Here is a 6,347-nt window from a genome sequence, read left to right on the forward strand (position 1 = left end):
GGAGAGTGTGCCCAGTCGTTCATGAAAATAGGGCTCCCTGAGAGCAACAGACCTGGGGTGTAGCCAGTATTGTGGTGAGCGTCACCGACGAGCGGGGCCTGGCTTGAGGAAAAGTGGGGAAGTGACTAGACACAAGAGAAGGCCCTAGGCACTTAGGATTGGAGACCCGCCCAGTCTGGGAGGAGGAGCTGCTGCACAGTGATTGGTTCCCGCGTATTGAGAGGAGAAGCTTGGCCCGGTGGGAACAGCTCCACCTACTGGAAGAGAAGTTAATCAAACTCTAAGACTGCATTTATTAATTTTTTTTTTAAATTTGGGGTTTTTTTCATTTTCATTTTTTTGTTGTTTTTTAACATTTTTTAAATTATTTTTTTAATTTTAATTTTAATTTTTTTAAATTTTTTATTTTTAATTTTTTTTCTTTTTTTCTTTTGTCTTTTCATTTCTTTTCAATTTTCTTATTCCCCCTTCCTTGAATTCTACCTGCTTATTCTCATTCTCTTTAGTGACTTCTTCCCTTCCCTTCTAATACCTTTCCTCCCAAGAATCAAATAAATTTATAGGAGTAAACAGTAACTCAGCAGTCAAACAGAACAAGAAGTAACATGAGCAATATGAAAAAGCAAGGAAGAAAAGGAGTACAAACAATGCAGGACAGCCTAAATATTCAGGAGGACCTAGAGGCATCAGAAAAATGGTCAAATAAAGAACTCAAGGATTACCTTAGACAGATGGAATGGAACCTTAAAGAGGATATGAGACAGCAAATTCAAACAGTGAAAGAACACATTACAAATGAATTACATAAACAGATAAAATAAGAAATTAAGCATCTTTATCAGGAGATAGAGATTATAAAAAAAATCAACCAATAATTCTAGAAATGAAGGAAACTATAAACCAAACTAAAAACTCAAATGAGAGTATCACTAACAGAGTGGAGCAAGTAGAATCCAGAATGTCAGATAATGAAGACAAAATATATCATCTTGAAAAGAGTCTAGCCAACTCAGAAAGGCTGGTAAAAAATCACGAGAAAAACATCCAAGAGATACGGGATAACATAAAAAAACCAAACTTAAGAGTCATCGGGATAGAGGAAGGTATAGAGGTTCAAACCAAGGGAATGAGCAACCTGATGAATGAAATAATTATAGAAAACTTTCCAGAAATAAAAAAGGAAATGGATATACAAATTGTAGATGCATACAGGACACCGAGCATACAAAATCACAGTAGACCAACGCCAAGATACATTGTTATGAAGATATCCAATATACAGAACAAAGAGAAAATATTAAAAGCTACAAGAGAAAGGAGGCAGATTACATTCAGGGGTAAACCAATAAGGTTAACAATGGATTTTTCATCACAGACACTGAAAGCGAGAAGATCCTGGAACAACATATTTCAAACACTGAAAGACAATGGATGCCAACTAAGAATTTTGTATCCAGCAAAATTAAGCTTCAGGTATGACAACGAAATAAAAATCTTTCATGATAAACAAAAGGTAAAAGAATTTGCAGCCAGAAAACCAGCATTGCAAAGCATCTTGAGCAAAACACTACACGAGGAAGAAATGAAAAACAATAACCAAAACCATCAGTGGGAAGTGCCTCAGTAAAGACAGAGGGCGAGGGGAAAGCTAATCATGGAGAAACAAACTAAATTAAAAAAAAAAGATAAATAATCAAACATGGCTGGAAGTACAAACCATCTATCAATAGTAACTCTAAACGTTAATGGCCTAAACTCTCCAATAAAGCGACATAGGCTGGTAACATGGATTAAAAAAACAAATCCAACAATATGCTGCCTCCAGGAGACACATCTGATTGGAAAAGACATACACAGGCTGAAGGTGAAAGGATGGGAAAAAATATACCACGCACATGGTCCTCGTAAGCAAGCAGGGGTGGCCATCTTCATATCGAATAAAATCGACTTCAAGACTAAGTTAATCAAAAGGGATAAGGAAGGACATTATATACTGTTAAAAGGAACCATTCACCAACAAGACATAACAATTATCAATATTTATGCACCAAATAATGGTGCTGCGATGTTCATAAAACAAATTCTCCTCAAGTTCCAGAATCAAATAGACCACAACACAATAATTGTGGGTGACTTCAACACACCTCTCGCACCATTGGACAGATCCTCCAAACAAAAGTTGAATAAAGAAACTATAGAACTCAATATCACAATCAATAACCTAGACTTAACTGACATATATAGAATATATCAACCATCATCAAGTCGATATACTTTTTTCTCAGCAGCACATGGATCCTTCTCAAAAATAGACCATATATTATGCCATAGTGCAACCCTCAGTAAATATAAAGGGGTGGAGATAATACCATGCATTTTATCTGATCATAATGGAATGAAACTGGAAATCAATGATAAAAGAAGGAAGGAAAAATCCTACATCACATGGAAAATGAACAATATGTTACTGAAAGATCAATGGGTTACAGAAGACATAAAAGAGGAAATCAAAAAATTCTTAGAGATAAATGAAAATACAGACACAATATATCGGAATCTATGGGACAAAATGAAAGCAGTTTTAAGAGGGAAATTCATGGCCTGGAGGTCATTCCTCAAAAAACGAAAAAACCAACAAATAAATGAGCTCACACTTCATCTCAAAGCCCTAGAAAAGGAAGAGCAAAACAACAGCAAATGTAGCAGAAGACAAGAAATAATTAAAATCAGAGCGGAAATCAATGAAATGGAAACAAAAGAAACTATTGAAAAAATTGACAAAACTAAAAGTTGGTTCTTCGAACAAATAAATAAGATCGACAGACCCTTAGCCATGCTAACGAAGAGAAGAAGAGAGAGAACTCAAATTACTAACATACGGGATGAAAAAGGCAACATCACAACAGATACTATAGAAATACAGAAGATAATAAGGAATTATTTTGAAAACCTATATTCCAATAAAATAGAAGATAGTGAAGACATCAATAAATTTCTTAAGTCATATGATTTGCCCAGACTGAGTCAGGAGGATACACACAATTTGAACAGACCAATATCAATGGATGAAATAGAAGAAGCAATCAAAAGACTACCAACCAAGAAAAGCCCAGGACCAGATGGGTATACAGCAGAATTTTACAAAACCTTTAAAGAAGAATTAATACCAATACTTTTCAAGTTATTTCAGGAAATAGAAAAAGAGGGAGCTCTTCCAAATTCATTCTATGAGGCCAACATCACCCTGATTCCGTAACCAGACAAAGACACCTCAAAGAAAGAAAACTACAGACCAATATCTCTGATGAACCTAGATGCAACAATCCTCAATAAAATTCTGGTGAATCGGATACAAAAACACATCAAAAAAATTGTGCACCATCATCAAGTAGGATTCATCCCTGGGATGCAAGGATGGTTCAATATACGGAAATCAATAAATGTTATTCACCACATCAATAGACTTAAAGATAAGAACCATATGATCATCTCAATAGATGCAGAAAAAGCATTTGACAAAGTACAGCATCCCTTTATGTTCAAAACATTAGAAAAACTAGGGATAACAGGAACTTACCTCAACATTGTAAAAGCTATCTATGCTAAGCCTCAGGCTAGCATCATTCTGAATGGAGAAAAATTGAAGGCATTCCCTCTAAAATCTGGAAAAAGACAGGGATGCCCTTTATCACCACTTCTATTCAATATAGTTCTCAAAACACTGGCCAGAGCAATTAGACAGACGAAAGAAATTAAAGGCATAAAAATAGGAAAAGAAGAACTTAAATAATCACTATTTGCCGACGACATGATTCTATACCTAGAAGACCCAAAAGGGTCTACAAGAAAACTACTAGAACTAATAAATGAATTCAGCAAAGTGGCAGGATATAAAATCAACATGCATAAATCAAAGGCATTTCTGTATATCAGCGACAAAACTTCTGAAACAGAAATGAGGAAAAACACCCCATTCACAATATCCTCAAAAAAAAAATAAAATACTTGGGAATCAACCTAACAAAAGAGGTGAAAGATTTATACAATGAAAACTACAGAACCCTAAAGAGAGAAATAGAAGAAGATCTTAGAAGATGGAAAAATATACCCTGTTCATGGATAGGCAGAACTAACATCATCAAAATGGCGATATTACCAAAAGTTCTCTATAGGTTTAATGCAATGCCAATCAAAATCCCAATGGCATTTCTTGTAGAAATAGATAAAGCAATCATGAAATTCATATGGAAAATAAAGGACCCAGAATAACAAAAGCAACTCTAAGCAGGAAGTGTGAATCAGGCGGTATAGCGATATCACATTTCAAACTATATTACAGAGCAATAGTAACAAAAACAGCATGGTACTGGTACCAAAACAGGCGGGTGGACCAATGGTACAAAATAGAGGACACAGAGACTAATCCACAAAGTTACAACTATCTTATATTTGATAAAGGGGCTAAAAGCATGCCTCGGAGGAAGGATAGCATCTTCAACAAATGGTGCTGGGAAAACTGGAAATCCATATGCAATAAAATGAAACTGAATCCCCTCCTTTCACCATGCACAAAAGTTAACTCAAAATGGATCAAGGAGCTTGATATCAAATCAGAGACTCTGCGTCTGATAGAAGAAAAAGTTGGCTCCAATCTACATATTGTGGGGTCGGGCTCCAAATTCCTTAATAGGACACCCATAGCACAAGAGTTAATAACAAGAATCAACAAATGGGACTTACTTAAACTGAAAAGTTTTTTCTCAGCAAGAGAAACAATAAGAGAGGTAAATAGGGAGCCTACATCATGGGAACAAATTTTTACTCCTCACACTTCAGATAGAGCCCTAATATCCAGAGTATACAAAGAACTCAAAAAATTAAACAATAAGATAACAAATAACCCAATCAACAAATGGGCCAAGGACCTGAACAGACACTTCTCAGAGGAGGACATACAATCAATCAACAAGTACATGAAAAAATGCTCACCATCTCTAGCAGTCAGAGAAATGCAAATCAAAACCACCCTAAGATACCATCTCACTCCAATAAGATTGGCAGCCATTATGAAGTCAAACAACAACAAGTGCTGGTGAGGATGTGGGGAAAAGGGTACTCTTGTACATTGCTGGTGGGACTGCAAATTGGTGCGGCCAATCTGGAAAGCAGTATGGAGATTCCTGGGAAAGCTGGAAATGGAACCACCATTTGACCCAGCTATTGCCGTTCTCGGACTATTCCCTGAAGACCTTAAAAGAGCGTACTACAGGGATACTGCCACATCGATGTTCATAGCAGCACAATTCACAATAGCTAGACTGTGGAACCAACCCAGATGCCCTTCAATAGATGAATGGATAAAAAAAAATGTGGCATTTATACACAATGGAGTATTACACAGCACTAAAAAATGACAAAATCATGGAATTTTCAGGGAAATGGATGGCACTAGGGCAGATTATGCTAAGTGAAGCTAGCCAATCCCTAAAAAACAAATGCCAAATGTCTTCTTTGATATAATGAGAGCAACTAAGAACAGAGCAGGGAGGAAGAGCAGGAGGAAAAGATTAACATTAAACAGAGACATGATGTGGGAGGGAAAGGTAGAGAAAAGGGAAATTGCATGGAAATGGAAGGAGACCCTCATTGTTATACAAAATTACATATAAGAGGTTGTGAGGGGAATGGGAAAAAAACAAGGAGAGAAATGAATTACAGTAGATGGGGTAGAGAGAGAAGATGGGAGGGGAGGGGAGGGGGGATAGTAGAGGATAGGAAAGGTAGTAGAATACAACAGTTACTAATATGGCATTATGTAAAAATGTGGATGTGTAACCGATGTGATTCTGCAATCCGTATTTGGGGTAAAAATGGGAGTTCATAACCCACTTGAATCTAATGTATGAAATATGATATGTCAAGAGTTTTGTAATGTTTTGAACAACCAATAAAAATAAATAAATAAAAATTAAACATGTGGCTAAAAAAATATGCCACCCCCAAAAACAAATAAAAGAAGGAAAGGAGCAGAGAAACAATAATAAGAAATTATGAAAAAAGTAGAAAAAATAGCAAAATAGTAGATGTAAATCCAACAATGCCAATAATTACAGCAAATATAAAGGGATTAAACACCTCCCTCAAAAGGCAGATTTTCAAGCTGGATAAAAATGATAAGACTGAAATTATACAAGCTCCTTAGTGCTGTCTACAAGAAACACAGCTCAGATTCGGAGAAGTAAAGGGATTGAAAGTGAAAGGATGAGGCCTACTGTGGTGGTACATGCCTATAATCCCGGGCACTCAGGAGGTTGAGGCAGGAGGATAAGAGGATTCTAAGTTCCAGG

This window comes from Marmota flaviventris, chromosome 3 (genome assembly GCF_047511675.1).
Source record: "Marmota flaviventris isolate mMarFla1 chromosome 3, mMarFla1.hap1, whole genome shotgun sequence".
NCBI lineage: Eukaryota > Metazoa > Chordata > Mammalia > Rodentia > Sciuridae > Marmota > Marmota flaviventris.